The sequence below is a fragment of the Homarus americanus genome, unplaced genomic scaffold (genome assembly GCF_018991925.1).
Source record: "Homarus americanus isolate GMGI-L3 unplaced genomic scaffold, GMGI_Hamer_2.0 scaffold34921, whole genome shotgun sequence".
Classification (NCBI taxonomy): Eukaryota; Metazoa; Arthropoda; class Malacostraca; order Decapoda; family Nephropidae; genus Homarus; species Homarus americanus.
Genome location: NW_024741901.1, coordinates 24,119,799 through 24,142,533, shown reverse-complemented (window position 1 = coordinate 24,142,533; position 22,735 = coordinate 24,119,799). Strand labels below are relative to the sequence as shown.

Below are 22,735 nucleotides of genomic sequence, written 5' to 3'. Positions count from 1 at the left end.
ACTGAGAGTTGGCCATGTTGGTACTGGTTTAGTTTAGGTCGGTGATAAAGCTCAGTGTAGGGCCATGTTTTAATGAATAACCTCAGGTATGTATAACAAGACTCGCAAGACTGATTGTAGCCATGTGATGCATAATTAAGATTTAAAACAATTTGGGTAGAGTAAGATAATTAAGAAGTAGATATGTAAATTCGTTTCTTTATGTTGAAATATACGTTAATAGATCAAATTGGTGGTTATCGTCTGGTAACTAGTTTTTTGTTTTTTCAGGATCTTACTCTTGGTAGGTTCGTGTGCAGAATATACTATACACAAGTTACCCTGGAAATCACTGGCGGGTCATAGAAAATGGACTTTTAACTATCTCCATAAAATAGCAATATATTCTTATTTACATTTGGAACTTCTAATTGTATCGTTTCACATTTTAATATATATTATACACATGTTAGATTAAAACTAGTAATAATATATAATTGCCCAGGAGAATGTTTCGTAATGATTAAAGATAAGAATATGGTGACGCCTGGCAAGAGCTATCGCCGCGAGCGACTTGTTCTCAGAGCCCCGGATGTTGTGACTCAGTTTGTGATGAGCGAGTGAGGAGGGAGGTAGTGCCCGTCGTCCGTGTGACAACTTAGATAGTGTCTCAATATGGAGTGAATTTTAAAATATATTCGGTGTTTTGGTGTTTCAAATAGTCCTTCGTCATGGATAAGATACGAGTGGCTGTGAGGGTCCGGCCCTTCAACCGTCGAGGTAAGTGGATCCAACTTGAGAAACACACACACACACACACACTCAGGGGTAGTTGAACAGTATCGGGACGTGTGTTTTGAAATCGGTGGGAAGCCACATCACCTTGGCTGTAGTCTGGTCGGAAAAGTTCTAGTTTCTTAATGTTTTAGAAGAGGTTTGTTCCTAAGGTTGTCGCTCCGAGGGTCCGCGCGTCGTCGGGGAGATGCACAGAGATTTAATTTTAGCGAGAAACCACAAAACGGATCGATAAGTAGAATAACGTCGGGGCAGGAGCTGAAGTCACCACCAGCTATACTAAGCTTCACATATCTCGAGTTCACTGAGGGTTAGCCAAAAAAAGCTAAATTAATTTAATAAATGAAGAATTAGAGTTAATTAGTGTGCGACTTGTGGGTGGCGAGATGTTAACCAGCCATCGCTTTAAACAGTCCATAACCCTGCGGTATTTAACTTAGTCCTGCGTTGATTTATCGAACCCCGACGTAGTGGTGCACGAGATAGTGGAGTACTGAACGCCACAGTAAACCAAGTTACCACGAGAACGTGAAAGTGGGAGGAACTGTGTGTGTGTGGAGGGAGGGTGGTGGTGTGAGCTGACTACACCACATGTCAGCTGATTGTGCTCACCCCCCTCCCCATCACCCCCATGACCGCCTCGTCCCCCCTCCTCTACCCCACTCCTCACTCACTACCTCACCCAACCCAAGGTGAGGCTCAGGTTAAGCTGGATTTCGTCATTCTTACCCTGGGGTCAGTTGATCTGCCGCCAGATTCTCTGGAATGGGTAGAGCGGGTCAGCGTTGCCTCTTACAGCGTAGTTGGTTTTGTTCCTGGGCCCTGAGTCAGCCTGGATCAGTTTCATTATTCATAATTTATATATTTATCTTCTTCCACACTTGTCGGGTTACTAGCCGGTAGGGTGGCCGGTCAAGTTCTCAGCGCGCTGTTGGCAAGTGTACGGGAACAACTGTTGTTGTAGGTTAACGCTTACTTACAGCAGGAAGTGCTGTAGCGGCCAGGGTTGCTCACTATGTTGTAACCGAAGCAATGATTTTTTATGCTCTAGTTGGCGGTGAGAATAATAATTTATCATTATTCATGGGCGGTTTAGTATATAGCGTAGATGGCGGGGCTGTGACGACACGAGCGTCGGGGGTTGCAAGACTCTTGTTGTTGCCTCAGGCAATGCAATACCTTTGGCAAGGATGAAGTTTCGGGCCAGATCCTTTAATCATTTGTGATGCCAGATGACACAAACCAAGTAAATCTATCTTGATGATCTTGAAATATTCCTTTATTGGGGTTTGTCTCGTCTCTGGTCTAGTCGAATCTGGCCCCAGTAATTACCGTATATCCTTATTTTCTCCGTTACCATGCCACTGGAGGCTAGTTTAAATACCGGTATTTTTCGTTGGTTTAATACGTAGAGCATAATGTAAATGGAATAGTGTGGCACGACTGGTGGGGTCTGCAAGGCCGCCGACACGAGGCAGGAGTCATAGCTGCTGTAAAATGGTCAATGTTAAGTGTCGCGAAGTCTTTATTTTTTTTCTTCAAGCAATATGAACAAACAACTCTTCTTGGATCACCCTGTTAGGTGTGTGTCATCTGTTCGTTAAAATGGTTAGGTATCTTGCGTCCTTGCTGTTGATCAGTGAAGCTGGTTGGTCCCTTGTTCTCATATGTATAGACAGCAGGTATCAACTTCTGCGTCTGATTTGATAACCATTGAGAACAGTGGCCGTCAAAACAACACGGCGCACACGACAGCTAACTTGTTTTTATTCGTAATGAAAACAAAGCTGTGTGTTTGTTACAAGTCGTAAATTTCACCACGTTCTAGTTGATTTGACTGCAACTTATCTCACAGCTGTTAGCGAATAAGTCACCGTCATTGCGGCAGTAAACACCTGTTGTCTGTGTGTATATATGACAACAGGGGACTAGTTTACCGCTGCGTCGCTTTCCAATGGTGAGTTGGCGGGCAAGGGAGTCGTGTTGTGTATTTCCTTTGTCTCGTTGTGTCGCCTCTACCTGGCTCGTGTGCATCTCATATTTCACACTCGTTGTCATAATGTAATGTAACATGTGTCGTCACACTTAAGGCGAGGTGTTGTTACTTGTTTGTAGTGCACTAATGGAAATGAATCAATCTAACATAAACGTATTGTAAGTTTATTGAAGCAGGTTCATTTGGGGCCGCTTTGTTTTTCTTCATTTATGGTTAGATTAAGTTTGTTTTTTCATTAATGATGTGCCAAGACACTACAGCACATCCCTGCCTCACACTTGTTCCCACGGTGGAGTGTAACATGTATTGACGTGTTGGTTGGTCGCGTCTGTCAGCCCAGTGCAGATTCATATTATTAACTGGAAAACGGCGATACAGATAGATTTCAGAATAACCGTTACATAATCATTACATACTTTGGATTAGTGTACAATACGGATACAGATTACAAACAATGCAGTCATTACAGGCTGAGAGGAGCACACAAAACACTCCTGGATGAGTGAACAGAAGTAGTACGTTTTGCCGCATCATCTCAGAAACAATAGCGCGGATTACAAAAAGATAACACTACAGAATTATGACTCGTCAACAGTGTGTATTACTGTCTCGTCATCTCAAACAAGACAACAGGTAGAGATTTCAGAATGATAGTATTGTAAAAGGGAAATAAAATGCCGGGAAAAATTAATCGTAACAGCGCTCAACATCGCACAAGCAGTGACACTCGGCCGGCATGCTAGCAGTAAGGAAGGGTCTTTGGGTCCGCGTGTCCAAAAGCTCTTACGATAAACATTCCTCGTAACAGGAGGAAGGAAAAATATTATTGAAACTGAAATTCTTTTATGGGGAAAAAATGTCGCGCTTGGCTCATCTTTTTGACTTAACAAATTGAAGAATCACAGGAAGAATAGCCACCCAACTTATTTCAACTGATTATTAAACCTTCCTAATGCTACCTAGGAAGGGGAGGCTAGGTTAAGTTACTGGTGTATCAGGTTAGATCAGCGTTAGGGTAGTTAATCTTGAGGCGAAATAAACAAAGGTGGGCTATTCTTCGTGTGATTCAGTCGAGGCTGTGGTATTTATTTTTCCTGACTGGTCCGGATTCCTGGGTTTATGTCTCTCAAGGTTATAAAATTGAGATGTTTGTAAATTCAGTGAGATAATGTTTGGGTTAGGTTAAGTGTGTGTAAATTAAGATAATGTTTGGGTTAGGTGTGTGTAAATTCAGTAGGAAAAATGTTTAGGTTTGGTGAGATCTGCGTAAATTCAGTGGGAAAAATGTTTAGGTGTGCTGTACTGGCCTCGCATTTGGTTCATTGTTACAGTAATGGAAATTCGTCCATTCATCAAGGAGCCACACACACTGCCTCCTGGACTGCCATTGTTTTCCCTAACCAGAAATTCTGTAGTGGAGGCAAAAAAATAGCAATATTGCAGCCTAAGCTAACAATAAGCTAACCAGACTAACGATTACTTAACCTGATTAACGTTAACCTAATCTGATTATCGTTAACCTAACCTAACCTGATTATCGCTAACCTAATCTGATTATCGCTAACCTGACCTGATTATCGCTAACCTAATCTGATTATCGCTAACCTGACCTGATTATCGCTAACCTAACCTGATCTTGATATTACCTAATCAAACCTCGCCTAGCGTGACTGTAACAACATAACTCCTAACCTAACCTAACCTATACAATGAAGATGGAACAGTGTTGGTTTGGTTAGGTTAGGTTTCTCAATGTTATGTTCGTCAGCTACTGGGAGTTATTTCTGCCGTTACCTTTAGCTGTTCTATAACTATTATTTTGTTAATTACATTTGATTAAGTTAGGCTTGTGTTAGATTACGCTAAGTTACGTTTGGTTGGGTTAGGGTCGGTGTTTTTATTTTTCTCCTAGACCTACGGAATTTCTGGTTGATGGAAAAAATAATTCCTGGTCATATATCAACGAGGCTTATCATTAGGCTTTGTCGCTCTTGATTCTGGTTTTTTTGTGTTTCATGTGACGCTAACTCTGAAATGTTGTTGTTATTGTTATTTTTACCGGTATTGTTATTTTTGTTAAAATCACTCTTAAAAAAGTCTTTGGGAATGTTAAAAGGCCATTGTGTGAACCTGATCTATTTTGATGGCGTGTAAACGGGTTGTGTTTTCCTTGTACTTCGTTATTTCTTGTATTAAACCTTTAAGATATAACTTTATAATCCATATCCATATAACTGCAGTCACTAAACATATTTCTTGGGGTTTAATAATGTGTATTTTAGAATCAGTTTACGGTGGAGGAGAGATTTAAAGTTTGTGTTGACTGGCTGGCATCTTGCCCTTACCTTTACGAAAACTTCCTGTGTATTGAGTTAATAAATTACAGACTTATGTATGTGTCCGTAAAACGTGACAAAGTTATTAAAGCTTGATATTGGTGGTTGGTTGTCCGCGTGGGTAGGCTAGGCTAAGAGAGTGTCATGTACTGGGAGAATGCGGTATTATCTCCCCACGAGGCCTCTCTCTCTCTCTCTCTCTCTCTCTGTCCTGTGCTGATGATACGATCACCCTGAAATTACATTTAAAACCGAATCATTTATTATTTCTGTGGTGGAACTAAAGCTGGAATGAAGTGAATTTTTGTGTGGGGTACAAAATATGTATCACATGAAAATTAGGCATCCTAGCTTATTTTTTGGATGATTAAACAATTTAACCCCCCCCTCCCCCCAGGTAGTGTTAGGGTGTTTGATCATGTGGAATAACCCGAGATATTTAGCCAAATAAGATGTTCCTTGAAGCAGTGATGCCTTACAAAGTTCAGACACAAACCCTCAGCTATTATTTAGCATTGACCTCGTCGCTAGGAGTGAGTGTCTTGTTACCTAAATCGATCGTTGCTGTATCGGTTATTCCGTTCTGTGGACTGCCGCCGTGTGGGGTAGAAGGTAGCTCAAGTATAGGTAGGCTACGGTGGACCAGGAGGTGAGTCATGGTGGTCCCACGCTTAGTCATCGTCTGGTTTATTGGCTGATAACTTAATTGTACCTTCTTTGGGGGCAGACCTACACACACACACACACACACTGGTCACTACACACACTGGTCACTACACATACTGGTCACTACACACACTGGTCACTACACACACTGGTCACTACACATATACACACTGGTCACTACACACACACCAGGTAATCACAGTAATTAAAAAGAAAGAAGGAACACGGTTAATCTTGCAGTAAGAAGAGCTAATCCCAACTCTAACCCAGCCAGCGGAAGATGGATAACAGAAGCAAATAAGAGTTGACATAAAACCAATTAGCAGAATTTACGAACACACCTGGACACTAAATTCTCCCTAAGATTATAATTAAGCGGACGATACATCTAATTTTATTTCAATTAAATGCATAATGTTTTTAACGACGTAATGACAACTATCTCGGTGTTGTAATGGGTGTAATGGCACTTGGAATCGGTTTAATAACGCTGCCCTTGGGATCGATTCCAGGTTAAATGAGTCTTAATCTAACCCATCCTAACCCAGGTAAGACTCGCCCACGGTCGTAATAGTTTGGGTTGGGTGTGGCTGTTGTGTACAGTATCTCGCTGACTCTTGGAGGTCGTCAGGCTACTCGTCCTAGCTGTTGTTATTTTTGTATTACCGAAATTATGATAGTAAAGGAGATATTAATAGTTGCTAGTAATAATAGGAATGAGTTGTATCTTTGTAGTTGTAATAATCATAGTAATAACAATGGTTGAAGTCTAGAAGTAATAATAATAATAATGATGTTGATGATAATAATAGTTATAATAATAATAAGACTGTATAATATTTACTTGTATATTTGAGCACTAAACACACTCACCTACGTCATTCAGTCTGGGAGTATAGTGTAAACAATGAGGTGGAGGAGAGGGCGTAAGTTCATTGTCAGGGTGATGTTAGTTTAACCAGTATACCCCTCAGACTAGGGCTACATGGGGCTAGTTCCAGGCTATACTCCTCAGACCAGGGCTACATGGGGCTAGTTCCAGGCTATACTCCTCAGACCAGGGCTACATGGGGCTAGTTCCAGGCTATACCCCTCAGACCAGGGCTACATGAGCTAGTTCCAGGCTATACTCCTCAGACTAGGGCTACATGGGGCTAGTTCCAGGCTATACTCCTCAGACCAGGGCTACATGAGCTAGTTCCAGGCTATACTCCTCAGACCAGGGCTACATGGGGCTAGTTCCAGGCTATACCCCTCAGACCAGGGCTACATGAGCTAGTTCCAGGCTATACTCCTCAGACTAGGGCTACATGGGGCTAGTTCCAGGCTATACTCCTCAGACCAGGGCTACATGAGCTAGTTCCAGGCTATACTCCTCAGACCAGGGCTACATGGGGCTAGTTCCAGGCTATACCCCTCAGACCAGGGCTACATGAGCTAGTTCCAGGCTATACTCCTCAGACTAGGACTACATGGGGCTGGTTTCAGGCTATGCTTATTGCTGTTAGGTTGTGATGGTTACTTGGGATCGGCTACTACTATGCGATTCTGCTATTGCTACTTTTCTGCTATTATTACTATTCTCCAATTACTAATTACCATTCTACTACGACTAGTCTACTACTTTTCTACTACTACTACTACTACTCATACACATACTACTACCACCACCACCACTACTACCACCACCACCACTACTACCACCACCAATAGATACATTCACCATTAGGTCTCTGGCAAACAAGGCTTAAAATTGCATCCTTCCGCCTTGTGCAGTGTGGGATCCCTAGCCTAGCCTGGAGTGTGGGGACCTTGGTTGTGGCTGCCATAACAATACGTACTGTGCCCTCCTGTATTTGGGGAGGGCATTAGTGTTTGGGGGTCATATCTGTCCCATACTCTTTATTAACCTAACTTAACCTAAAGGTATTTGAATTTATTGTTTTGTGTTAATCTTTTTGTTGTTTTTGTTATTATTACCGTTTTGTATTTACTGTTTATTATTATTATTATTGTTGTTGTTATTAGCAGTAGTAGAAGTAGTTGTAGTATTTTTATTATTTATTTTAAACCCAGTCATGTCCTGTCCTGGGAGTATGACGCCATCCTCGTGTACGTTGTTAGGAGGGGAGAGAATAGTCATTGGAAAACTGCGCAAATACCAAGGTCGCTCAGAACAATAACCATACCAGCGGACGGAGCCTAAACCGAGTCGTGTTTATTGTGGTGGGGTGGTGGTTAGTGGTGGGGGGGGTGGTGGTTAGGGGGGGGTGGTGGTGGTTCTACTGTCTCTGAATTACTGTAATCTTAGTGGGTGGGATTTTGTCCAGTTAGTTCAATGGTGGGATTGTGTTCACGGGAAATTGAATTGGTGACTTGTATAGCTAGAGCGGTGTGTGTGTGTGTGTGTGTGTTAGCGATAGGGAAGGAATGACTCATAGGCACGTCATGATTTGGTGAAATGGAGGTTAAAGAATGCTGACTGGATGATAGAATGATGTTGAAGATAGAGACGCTTATGATAGATAGATGAGGCGGTGGAAAGGAAAGTTGAGGTCGCTGGTTACAATCTGGAGTTCCCGTCTTTAGGTAATTATTTGCGCAGTACCTTTCACATAGTATCTGTGGGTAATGTTGCCTTGATCTCCCTTATACGCCCTTATCGTTCATCTCCCTTACACGCCACGGATTGCGTAAGAGAAACCACGACACAACTGGTACCGAGAATCGACTCCGCGCGTCACCTTACGGTGCCTCATTATCTTGGAGAGTATGAGCCCCAGTGACGTCATTATATAGAATACTGAGAGACTGGTATTATCTTAACATCCATCCGTTCGAGGTAAAGAATTAACATAGAATTTTTAATGGTGGTGAATAAACAAGAGAGGTGTCGCGTCCCTGGAGGTGTTGTGAAGGTCATGTCAGGGCCCACAGATGACATGATGGAGGCTTTTTGGGGGGCCCTTACGCACACGATGAACGTTTTTTTTTACACACACACCCTTTTCAACACACTCCCTTCCTCACACACACCTTCCTCCCTCCCTCTCCCAGTAGTATCGCCCACACCATGTCATCGCCCACACCATGTCATCGTCCACACCATGTTATCGTCCACACCATGTTATCACCCACACCATGTCATCGTCCACACCCTGTTATCACCCACACCATCTTATCGCCCACACCATGTCATCGTCCACACCATGTTATCGCCCACACCACTGTTACCGCCCACACCACTGTTACCGCCCACACCACTGTTACTGTCCACATCATGTTATCGTCCACACCATGTTATCACCCACACCATGTTACTGCCCAGGCCTTCATAAAACTTGTGGGGCGAGGAAGATTTGTACGCTGTCCCAAAACAAGCTTCGTGTTGTCCCAGCTTAATCCCTGGGCCAGAAGCCACACCCTTAATATTATTCACACTGAGACCCATGGATTTGCTTTATGTTGGCTGTATTTTGTGTTATGTTGGGATTATGTTGTGTTATGTTGGCAGTATGTTGTGTTATGTTGGGATTATGTTATGTTATGTTGGGAGTATTGTATGTTGTGTTGGGAGTATTTTGTGTTATGTTGGCAGTGTGTTGTGTTATGTTGGAATTATGTTGTGTTATGTTGGGATTATGTTATGTTATGTTGGGAGTATTGTATGTTGTGTTGGGAGTATTTTGTGTTATGTTGGCAGTGTGTTGTGTTATGTTGGAATTATGTTGTGTTATGTTGGGAGTATTGTATGTTGTTTTGGGAGTATTTTGTGTTATGTTGGCAGTATGTTGTGTTATGTTGGCAGTATGTTGTGTTATGTTGGGAGTATTGTATGTTGTGTTGGGAGTATGTTGTGTTATGTTGGCAGTGTGTGTGTGTTATGTTGGCAGCATGTTTCAATAGTGTGTGATAAAGGAATGATTTCCATACCTAATACCACCACTGACTTTGACAACAATAGAGTTTAGTCGAGCGTCGTATGTATTTGTGTATGGCTAATGACACCTCAGACAAGATCGATGATAACATAAATATATATTATCTAAGAATTATATTTTTACTGTCTGTAAGGTTTAGTTATGGCGCGACGGGACGTTTGGTTAGGTTAGGTTAGGTTAGGTTAGGTTAGGTTAGGTTAGGTTAGGTTACATTAACTTATGGGTGTTTAGGCCTTGCATGGTGGCTTCGTTCAGTCAACCAATAGACGTTTAACTGAAAATATTCCCCGTGGTTGACTGGGAGCTTCGAGTTGACTGATTGATCTTGGTAATAAATTTTGGTGTTTTTTTTCTCAATGACTGGCTGGTGTATGGGTCATTGGGGTGGCCTGAGAGATAGTGTGTGTGTGTGTGTGTCATGTGGCGTCGCTCCTGCTGGTGTGTGTGTGTGTGTGTGTGAGTGTTGTGTATCTAGAGGGTGAGTGCAGTGTAAACAATGTGGGGCTTAAACAATATTGGCATAACCGTAAACAGTGTCTGGGCGCCCGTGTGTGTGCATGTTCGTGTGTGTGTGTGTATGCGCATGTTCGTGTGTGTGTGTGTGTGTGTATGCGCATGTTATTGTGTGTGTGTGTGTATGCGCATGTTATTGTGTGTGTGTGTATGCGCATGTTATTGTGTGTGTGTGTGTGTGTGCATTTTCGTGTTTGTATGTGTGTAATAATAATAATAATTAACGGTGTGTGTGTGTGTGTGTTTTAGATTAGGTCTAGAAATTGGGTCGGGGGCTAATCTTCAGGTGATCCATGAAAATTAGCACTAACCCAAATAACCGATCGACTAACTGACCTGACCTAACCTAAATAGTTAATGGAACCGTAAAGCATTGTCTTGATCCCTACTATAGTGTAATGGTCATGGCGGGAGGTGTTGCTGGTGGGAGAAATTGTTTGAAGAAAAAAATAAAAGTCGTAAAATTTTATTCTTTTGTTATGATGAACGAATCACAAACACTGTAACAAAATGCGACACGATACTGACTTTTGTTTTGACTGTTGATGTATCGTACAACATATACACAGACAGACAGACAGACACTCAGACTCCATAACACCGGGTTGTATAAACAGTGAGAGTGTGGTGGGTGGCGGGCGCAGACAACACCCCCCCCCCCCTGCACGGTAAACATGATCTCTCTGTCTCAAGTAATGACTAGTGGATACCTGGACACACACACACCTACAGCCCATGTGTGTGTTATTATTATTACACACACACACCCCCCTACAGCCCATGTGTGTGTTATTATTACACACACACACACACTAGCAGCCCATGTGTGTGTTATTTATTACACACACACACACACCTACAGTGTGTGTGTATTACACACACACACCCCCCTACAGCCCATGTGTGTGTTATTATTACACACACACACACACACACATGTATACATCCTCTGTGTATGTTGCTGTGCTATTTAAATTATTCATTGTTATTGTGGTGGTGGTGCTATTTATATTATTAATGTTTTTATGGAACTTTTACTATTATTATTATTAACACACACAGTAGCTCAAGTGTCTTAATGCTTGATATAGTTGGGCTGTCGGCGAGTTATGTACATCCGGTAAATATATATATATATTTTTCTCCCTATAAATACTGGTACTCGCCGCCATTGTGTTGGGGGGGGAGGGGGGTACTAAGCCTGATTTATCTTAACCTGACCTAACCTGTTGGTGGGATTTTCTTCAGTGGGAAATATTGGAAATTGTAATTTTTATTTTTTTACCGGTCGGAAACTTTGTCGAGTGACTCTCTCTCTCTCTCTCTCTCTCTGGCGGGGCTTTACATGTTGGTGGTAAGTTGAGTGGAGAGAGGGAAGGTGAGGTAAAGTGAGGGAGAAAGGTGAGTGTGTGTGTGTGTGTGTGGGGTGGGAGAGGGAGGGAGGTGTGTGTGTGGGGTGGGAGAGGGAGGGAGGTGTGTGTGTGGATCACTACCTGGTCACCGCGCCGTCTCCTCCTCCTCGTTCAAGGTTACCCGCCCACTGTCTCCCTCCACCCACCTCCTCTACTACGCCAAGCCCACTCCACATCACCCACTTACCCACATCACCTGCCACTTACTCTCCACTACCCCCACACAGCTCATTTCCACCACCACCCTCCGCCATCTTCTGTCACTCCTCGCCGCCGCCCACCCCCTCAGACCACTCACCACCCGTCCATGCCCCGCCATCATCAGGCCACACCGCGCCCGCCCACATACAGGTCCCAGTCACCACCACCCTCTACCACTGCGCCGCCGCTCGCCTACACACCCACTACACACCCACTCCTCCACACACCTCACCGCCTTCCCACCCCCACGCCCCTTCCCACCCCCACACGTCGCTACCCACCTCCACACCGCTACCCACAACCCCACACACCCCCACACACCACGCCCCTACCCACTCCCCACACTTCACGCCAGGCATCAAGACGTCCGCCTTTCAGAAATTCAATTTTAAAAGTGGTGCGTTGAACTGTAGTGAAGGCGAGGCTTACTTTGATCACACACACACAAGAGTCGTATATGTTTCCAGTACGATTTCCGGAGGTTGTCGAGACCGAGTTTACTGACAGAGAAATGTCTAGATTTTTCTTGTGTGTGTGTGTGTGTGTGTGTGTGTGTGTGTGTGTGTGTTGCTGAGTTGACATAGCCCAAATCCTTCCTCCACCTCCCCCCATATTTACTGACCTGACTGACTGTGGTTTTTGCGTGTGAGGCTGCTGGTATAGGGAGTAAACTGGCTGGTTCATGGTTGTGTTGACGCTCTTAATGTTGATGATGTTCTTGTGGGTTGGTAAGTGTAGGATGCTTGAAGGTGAGAGGGAGGGGAGGGGAGGGTAGGAGGATGCAAAGAGAGGGGGGGTGAGAGGAAGGTGATGATGCAGAACGAGAAAAGGGGTGAGAGAGAGAGAGAGAGAGAGAGACTGTTTCCTTGCCCACCCTATTTAGTTTTGCATTTCTCGGCAAATAGATAAATTGTACCAAGCCTACATGATATAATTAATAAAAAAAACCTAACCTGATATAATTAATAAAAAAAATAACCTAACTTAACTACACCTGACCTTCACACCATAAAAAATATATATATATACTTTTTTCTTTTACCTTCTTAACAAAACTGTACAGAAAAGTTCAGAGGTTTGTGTCGGTTCTTTAAAAAATACTTGACAGCTCTAAGGATGTTTTTGAATGTGTGTATATTATTATTTTTTTAACCCCTGACAATATTCAAGTTTGTTTTTTATTCGCGAAGCTGTTTCATCCTCGTGTCTGTGTTGATAAATGGCTTCTTCACATATATACAGGGAGGATCAACAGTCAACTTTACATATACTGTATGCGAGTTTGTGACGACGATGGTTTAACCTATAACCTTCTCTAGGACATTGGTTTAATCCCTTTAACAGCTGTGGTATAAGCCGTGATCCTCAACGGGTTTAAACCAAACGCCCATAAAGAAGAGTTGTATAATACGTCCTCTGTTAATGTGCCGTATCTGTGTTAGTCCAGTCGAGGGGATGATCGTTTATTACCGTGATGGCTCAAGTGCTCTTAGCCGGGGGTTCAATTGGGCTCATGATAAGGCCTGTTTGTGAAACTGTGACGATGTGTGTTTGTAAAGCTGTGGTGGTCTTAGATTAAGCTGTGGTGGTCTTGATGTGTATGAGTTAAGCTTTAAATCTTTGTGTGTGTGTGGTGATCGGTCAGGTCCTTGTTGTGCTAGTGATGGTGGTAGTGGGTTAGATCGGTGGTAGTGGGTTAGGTCGGTGGTGGTGGGTTAGGTCGGTGGTGGTGGGTAGGGGAGGAGTGGGTGTTGGTGGGGGGGGGTCGTCTCACGTAACACACACACCATCAGTAGTGGCCACAGTCCGCTACCTGTTGTTATTGTTTATTATTGTTGTTGTTACTTGTGCTCCTGCTGCTACTCTTGAACTAGTTACGTTGTCCCTTCGTCATTGATGCTTAGATGCTAGTGATGGTACACCTTTCTCACCTGTGTGTGTGTGTGTGTGTGTGTGTGTGTGTGTGTGTGTGTGTGAGAGATAACCTGTTTTTGTTGTGGTGACTGATGGCTAATTGTGTTGTGATGGTGATGGCTTATGGTGATCTTATTGTCATTGGGTTGTGGTGACATTGTGATGGTGCCTTCTGGTGATAATCTTATGTTGTAATTGATGGTGGTGTGATAGTGACTTATGGTGATTTATGTTGTGGTAATTGATGGTGATGTCATGGTGGCTTCTGAATATTGTATTTGATGATTGCTACCCTCACCATACCTGTCATTAAATTACGTGAAGATTAGACACCCCTCCTCATTTTACCTGATGATTAATCACCCCAACCTAACCTTCCACAGGTAGCGTTGGGGTGCCTAGTCTTCACGTGAAATAAGCTGGGATGCCTAGTCTTCATAATCAACTTGTGATGTGGCTAATAGATTTAACATGTGGTAAATTGGCCAATTGGTACAGTCACCTTACCTCTCTCTCTCTCTCTCTCTCTCTCTCTCTCTCTCTCTCTCTCTCTCTCTCTCTCTCTCTCTCTCTCTCTCTCTCTCTCTCTCTCTCTCTCTCTCTCTCTCTCTCTCCCCGTTGCAGGTATCGACAACAATATTTTCTGGTTGTTTTTTGTGACTGATGGCGGGAAGGTCACGGCCAGGTGGTTAATGAGTGCCCAGGTGAAGGCTATAGTACTATGTCTGGACTGTAGTTTTGAAGGTTAGGTTACTGCTACTACTACTACGACTACTACTACTACTATTGCTGTTACGACTACTACTTCTTGATACTACTTCTACTACTACGTATACTACTCTCTACTACTACGACTACTTACTACTACTACTTTTAATGTGGCAATATAATGCTATGTGTTGAGTTACTTAATATTATTGTGAGGGAACTTGATAAGAGACGTTGATTGTTTGTTAAGTAGTGATGGTGGTAGTGGTTACTGTGGTAGTATGTTGTGGTTGTGTTGGTAGTGATGTTGTGGTAGTAGTGATGGTGGTAGTAGCAGCTAGTGTTAGGTGGTGGCAGGTGAGTGTTAAGAGAAGGTAGACCATCGCTTGTCTGATACCTGTATATCTTATCAGTTGTTATCGCGGTGTCTAACGGTGGGACATTACAACAGGCACCACCAACAACATCACAGCCACCATCACCACCACTATATACCTGCCTCGTCACCATCACCACTATATACCTGCTACGTCACCACCACCACTATATACCTGCCTCGTCACCATCACCACTATATACCTGCCTCGTCACCACCACTTTTATATACCTGCTACGTCACCACCACCACCACCTACCTGCCCTGCTAACACCACAGCTTCTACCACATACCTCTCCCACCACCACATACCTCTCCCACCACCATATACCTCTACCATCATCACCACCACATACCTGCCCAGTCACACATGTAGGTGTAGGTGTGCTGTGCCTGATGCTGGCTGCAACAGTTTCATGTATCAAGTGTCGGGTGAGGAAGCCTGGACTGTTACTGTGGGAGGAGGGATGGGGCTGCTGTGTGGGGTGTGTGTGCGTAATAGTGTATGTGTGGAGGGATTACACAGGTAATTGCATATTTTCACCTGTGTGTCTGTCACTGTGTAGGGTTCAGAGAGAGGTACGGTATAGTAATAGTGTAGTGTGTGGTGTAGTGTGTAGTGTAGTGTAGTGTGTGGTGTAGTGTAGTGTGTAGTGTGTGGTGTGGTGTGGTGTAGTGTAGTGTGTGGTGTGGTGGGACAACCGTTACGTGGTCTTGGTTGAGTGTATATGACAACAGGTATACGGCGGCGATACACACACACACACACTCACTCATCAGTTCTTGTGGCTGCAGGAGACGAATGAAGGACATTTGGGCCAGAGTGTTTAGGACATGACCAAACCCAACCCCTCTCCAGGTTGGCTATAGTCCTGTTATATTGCCTCTCAAGTAGGCCTAAAGTCTCCAAAAAACTGTATTATAATCTCCTAGAATTGCGTTAAAAGTCATATAGTCTCTCTAGAATGTCTCCCAAAATAGTAATGTGTTATCTCCAGAAATGTCTCCAAAAGAGTAATAAATATCTCCCGTCCAAGAATTCCTCCTCTGGCCCCCAACGGTGATATTGGCCTTGTGGAAGCTGGCCAAGTAATAATATATAGTAGAGTCCCCGCTTCATCTGTTATGGTCGCTGGCTCATAACAGGAGGAAGTGAAAGGAGGAGAATATTTTGAGAGACTGAAAGGAGGGATTTTTTTGCCGGGTGTGGGATGCCAACTGGCCTCCTGCTCTACCGCTAATGAAGAGGTCTGGGCGGGGGGGCAACAGGGGGAAGAGGAGGTGAGACGGAAAGAGAAAAAGATTGTTGGAGAGAGAATGTGTGTAAGATGAGAGAGAGAGAGGATAAAGATAGAGGATAGATAAAGAGGGGGGAGTAGTATGGTACCTGCCCATCTTGATACCGTATCTGCCCCAGTATACTGTACAGTACATGGCAGGTACCTGGTATCTCGTCAACACGGACAAGGCTCACCTGAGACTCACCACGGATGCCAATGGACTCAAAGTCAAATAGGCTCCCAACCTAACCTAACCTCATATGCCCCCAACCTAACTTACTAACTTACACCCGTCACCCCTCACCTCTCACTACACCCCTCCCTTCACCCCTCACCTCACACTACACCCCTCCCTTCACCCCTCACCCCTCACTACACCCCTCACCTCTCACTACACCCCTCCCTTCACCCTTCACCACACACTACACCCCTCACCCCTCACAGAATTGTTACAAAGCTCTCATCAGGTGCGTTAAGGCTAATATACTTAATTACTAATCTGCCGTATCGCTATGCTGCCTCTGCTTGATAAGGGGTCCAGTGGTGGTGGTAAGTAGGTTATCATGATGGTGGTGGGTGATGATGGTGGTAGGGGATGGTGGTAGGGAGTGGTGGTGATGATGGTAAGGGGTGGTGATGGTGGTAGGGGATGGTGGTGATGATGGTAGGGAGTGGTGGTGATGATGGTAAGGGGTGGTGATGGTGGTAGGGGATGGTGGTGATGATGGTAAGGGGTGGTGATGGTGGTAGGGGATGGTGGTGATGATGGTAGGGGATGGTGGTAGGGAGTGGTGGTGGTGATGATGGTAAGAGGTGGTGATGGTGGTAGTACGGGTGGTGGTAGTAGTGGTAGAGGGTACAGGTGTGACCTCTGACCCCTCGTGCCCATAACCCACACCCACTGTATAGTGTCCCTGATCACAGCTAGGAGTTACGCCCATACCTCTGCACTCGCCTCTATGGTGTACACCTACACCTTATAACCAACGCCCACGCCTTAAACTTACACTAACGCCTATAACCAACGCCCACACCTATAACCAACGCCCACGCCTTAAACTTACACCCACGCCTATAACCTACACCCACGCCCACAACTTCACGCCCACAATTTTATCTCGCACTTATAAAGATTAAGATATTTTTCCTGATTAAATTGTGGGAATTATTATTATTATTATTACTTTTAATTGTTGTTATGATCATCATCTCGTCTCTCTTATGTTCGTGGGACGGATGAAGGGAAAGAGTAACCTCGAGAAATACAGAGAGAGAGAGAGAGAGAGTTGAAAGGAATGTGTAGAAAGTGACTGGAAGAAGTGGGATAATGTTGGGTAGTTAGCAGGAAAACACACACACACACACACACACACACGCACACACACACGCGCACACACACACACACACACACACACACACACACACACACACACACGCACACACACACACACACACACACACACACACACACACACACACACACAATCTTTACCTTAATTAAAGTTCACCAGAATGCTTTGTCAGGTACACCAACCACCAGAGGAATTAACGAGCGAATTCCCACGTGACTCAACAAGACGACGTAACACTGAGGCGAGGCTGAAGGAGGAGTTAGGATGACCCTGTAACACGTGTCTGTCCAGAGAGCCGTCATTAATCCTTGGACACGGAGGATGAAACGGAATCTTATTTGGCCTTAGTCTCCTCCATCCCACCTACCCCACCCTACCCCCACCACCCCTACCCCCACACCTCTACTCAGCCCCCACCCCTACCCTACCATAAACAAAAAGTATAGGTGGGAGAGGGAACAGAGAGGAGGGAGGGTGGGGAGGAATATTTACAGTGTGCCACCACAGGAGGCCTCTCACTCTGTCCATGTGAATCCCCTTTCCCCCTCCTCCCCTCCTCCCCATTCTCCCCTCCCCCTCCCCCCCCTCCCCCCTCCTCCCTCCTGGTATCTACTGGAGTGTTGTCGCCGCCCCTTACCCCACACAAGACTTTTGGAGGTGATGAATGAATGGCCCGGCCCTCTGGTGGTTGGTCCTGGTACTGTACGGTGTTTTGGTCAGGTGTGGAGGTTAGGTAAGTTAAGGTACCCCTAAAACGGTATTGTGACTTGGGGAGGTATATACCGTACTGTACTACCGCATGAGGAAGTACTGTGGTTACGGACAGACTCTAATGTGGTACTCTTTACACCCTTTACGGTCCTGCGGTACGGTACACTGAACACTCTTACGGTCCTGCGGTACGGTACGCTGAAACACTCTTACGGTCCTTCGGTACGGTACGCTGAAACACTCTTACGGTCCTGCGGTACGGTACGCTGGCTCTTACGGTCCTGCGGTACGGTACACTGAACACTCTTACGGTCCTGCGGTACGGTACGCTGAAACACTCTTACGGTCCTTCGGTACGGTACGCTGAAACACTCTTACGGTCCTGCGGTACGGTACGCTGAAACACTCTTACGGTCCTGCGGTACGGTACACTGAACACTCTTACGGTCCTGCGGTACGGTACACTAAACACTCTTACGGTCCTGCGGTACGGTACGCTGAAACACTCTGACGATACTGTGGTGTGGTATGGTGCAGTGGAAGGGGTGAGTCAGGAAATGGATGGATGGATGGCGTCAATGGGTGAGTAGGTGGGAGTGTAGATGGGTGTTAAATGGGCTGGGTGCAGGTACAGTAGTTGGTGGTGGAGGTGGCCTGGGGCTTGTGTTTATTGGGCCAGTTATGGGTGAGCAGAGCACCCGCGGGCCTCCTCCCTCACTCCCTCCACCCCACCCTCACCCTCCCTCCCTCACCCTCCCTCCCCCTCCGGTCACCGTCATTCACCACACGCGTTTGGGAGCCATGAGTTTACAAGCACGCATCGCTACATGCACGCACGCGCAGCAAGCATGGGAGGTGAAGTTTACGAGCAGACGCGCACGCAAATCTATATGCACGCACGTACAGACGCACGATGGATAAAAATCACAAACACGCACGCTTGCACACACGCACGAACACACACAGCGGAAGAATTAAAACACACACGCACGCACATTCAGTTTTACCGGTTATGCTGTACTGCCATAATAGCCTACAGCTTAATACACCTTGTAATTTTACCTAATCTCACAAATAACCATTGTTTTATTATTAATATTACGGTATATTATTATTAGTAATGTATTTTATTGTTATCATTATAGTTTATTATTTATTATTGTTACTTTTATTATCCACTGTTATTATATATCGATATCTTTTTTCTTTTTAATTTTAGTTAAATAATTATACTGTAGTAGTTAGTTTGTTAGGTGGTAAGTCAGTCAGTCAAAGAGAACACCAATTAGTTTCTTGTCGGCGGGGGTGACGAGACAGGTAATTTGTCACTTGAGTTCTTGTCGGGGAAGTATTTAAATGGCGGGGGGGGGGAGCATATCCTGCCGTGTTTGTTTACATCATCTCTCGTAATCGACACGAATTATACTGTACGCTTACCCGAACCTAACCTAACCTAACCTACCTATACGGTCACCTGGTCACTTACAGCGTTGGGAAATTACCCCGGAACAGGACGACGGAACTTTATTTTTTTATTTTTTTTTATTTAAGGAAACGGTATGACAAAGATTAACCCAAGTTTATCAAAATTAACCTGAATTTTACCCAAACCTGATGTACAGTAATTCCCTGTAATGTAACTAATTTAACCGCCAATATTAACAAAAAGGTTAGGTTAGGTTAGTTTAATTTGATAGGAATGGTAAATTTCAGGTGAAAATAAATTAAGTTTCAGCTGTTTGAATTCTTGGTGTTTCTTTCTTTTAAAATCTAACCGGAAGAGTGTGTGTGTGTGTGTGTGTGTGTGTGTGTGTGTGTGTGTGTGTGTGTGTGTGTGTGTGTGTGGAGTTTTAGTACACATTTTCCGCCATCTTTACTACAGATTTTAAAGAGAGATATTTTTAACTTAGGAGCTTCTGTGAATCGTAAGTGTGTCGAGGTTTACACAAGTCAAGGTGTTGATTATCCACTTGAAGGGGAAGGTGTAGCGTGGGAACCTTGGAGAATCTGTCTTTGTGTCGTAGTTTAAGTTAAAACCTTTGAGAGCCGGAGCTGTGACCTCCCCCCACCTCCCACCACGATCTTTGTGTGAAGTAGTGGGAGGATGAGGGGAGGAGTGAAGTGTGAGGGCCGTGGTGAGGGGAGAAGTATACCGGTATGATTGTACTGTAGGTATTAAACACAGGTACAGGTGTAGGTACAAATAGTGCAGCACCTGGACACACCTGTACAGGTAACCGACCATGGGGTGGTAGTAATAAGGTGGTGTTTTTGTTGTCTCTTCCTCCCTTCCTTCCTTCCTTCTCACCCTCCTTCGTCCTCCTTCTCCGCCTCCTCCTCCTCTAACCTTGTCCCCCCTCCTCCCTCTCCCCACCACCTCTCCTATCTTCCTTTCTCTCCCCTATTCCTCTTCACACCCCCTGTTTTTCCCTTGTCACAGCTCTCTCTCTCCCACTCCCCTGCCCTCACCCCCCCTCCTTCCCCCTCACCATCCCTCCCTCACCCCTCCTCGCCGGCCACAGGTCTTGGGGTCCAGCAGGCTCCAGGGGTGCCCTACTGTCACTTCGCCACATTGTAAAAAGCCTTTTAAAAGTCCTCACTGGCCATCTGACCACGCCACCCACATCTGGCCACCCCTGACCACATGCCACCCATCTGGCCCACCCTGACCGTGCCACCCATCTGGCCACCCTGACCGTGCCACCCACCTGGCCACCTGACCGTGCCACCCATCTGGCCACCCTGACCCGTGCCACCCATCTGGCCACCTGACCACGTGCCACCTAAAGCCACTTGACCACGTGCACCCACCTGGCCACCCTGACCACGCGCACCCACTGGTCGTGCCACCCACCCCCGCTGTATGTATCCCCCTGCACCCTCCTAGGCCATACTGGAGCTTCAATCCTAAGAAACTCCAATATTAGTGGACTATACTAACCATTATGACTGGCCCTTATTGCTAATAGTAAGAATCAGTTAAGTTGGAACCCAATAGGACTGCCTGGGGCCCAATAGGACTAATTGGGGTGCAAGCTGCCGCCGCCGGCCCACCACAACAGCACGTGTCCACACAGAAACATAAGACACCACCAGTTAGGCTTACACGGCCTGTCCACGATAATGTTTTTTTAAATGTTTTGATTGTTTTTCACCAAGTAGGTGTGTCGTGTGTCACCGAGGGGGTGTCGTGTGTCTGCAGGGGGGTGTCGTGTCTCAGGGGGGGGGGGGGGGGGGTGTGTTAATGTGTCACCGGGGGGGTGTGTTGTGTCTCAGGGGGGGTGTCGTGTGTCACCGGGGGGGTGTGTTGTGTTTATGTCAGAGATATGTCGTTTGGGCCAGGGTGTTTATGACCTAACCTAGCATAACATAACTTAATCTGTAACTATTGTTTATTATTACGATGGTGACTGTTGTTGTAACCTCTTTAGTATACATATATATACATACATACATACATACATAATACATACATACGCTTTTATCTTTTCCCCCGGTTTTATCCAGGATCTAGTTTAAAAGACACTTCATTCAAGGTATAATTATGAAAATTTAATTATGACGGGAGTTAAATGGTGACTTTGTAACAAAATATACTGAGTAGGGGAAACAATTAGGCCGGGTGGAGGTATGCCACACACACACACACACACACACACACACACACACACACACACACACGCACGCACACGCACACACGCACACAAACAATACCAGATCTTCATTATGACAGCCTTTGATGTCCTCCTCCTAAGGTTATTTATAGCACCAGGAGGTTAGTGCTTAGTGTCTCACCGGGCCTGGCTGGAGTGAGGGGGGGGTGATGTAGACAGACAGACAGACACGTAGGTGCGTCGTAGACAGTCATACAAGTAAGCGACGGGAGGGTGACAGACAAACAAACAAACAGTCAAGACTAGATACATGTTGACAGAGAGGCAAGCAGGTAGACGGAGGGAGGGTGACTGGCCAGGGGGGGGTGAGAGGTAGGGGGACGGAGGCCAGGGGGGTGAGGTCGACGTGGCGGTAGAGGGGTTGAGGAGGGAGGTAGGATAAGGAGAAAGACCAGGGGGGGTGGTTAAAAGCTCGTCTCCCTAAGCACACTTCAGTTAATCTGTTTCAAAATATTTTTGTATTTTAGGACAAGATGTGTTGTAGGTAAGAGTCGTCCACCTGTACTGTGGCTAATGGCTCAGTGAACTCAAGACAAAGTGAGGGTTAATTCTTCTGTTTAAAGGGGGGTTAAACCATTAAGGGATCACCTGAAGTCTAACCACCCTAACCTAACCAAACATAATGTAACACTAACCTAAGCTAACTTAACCTAATGTAACACTAACCTAACCTAACTTAATGTAACACTAATCTAACCTAATGTAACACTACCCTAACCTTACACCAAGGTGACCTGACCTGACTTAACCGAATCTAATGTAGCACCAACCTGACCTAATCACCAGGACCAGTTTATCAATATTTTAGTATGGACAGGCTGGCTGGTGGTGGTGGTGGTGGGGGGCTATAGGATGGTGTAAAGTGGATATCTGCACCACTT

General features: G+C 45.2%; 1 long non-coding RNA gene across 1 annotated transcript in view; it reads left to right on the top strand.

Moving 5' to 3' along the window:
- The first annotated feature begins 580 nt into the window (after positions 1 to 580).
- The window catches only part of LOC121876321, a 65,517-nt gene continuing 43,362 nt past the window's right edge, over positions 581 to 22,735 (top strand). Inside the window, exon 1 of the long non-coding RNA XR_006090753.1 lies at positions 581 to 759. This is a non-coding gene — a long non-coding RNA (uncharacterized LOC121876321). The remainder of the gene's footprint in view (positions 760 to 22,735) is intronic.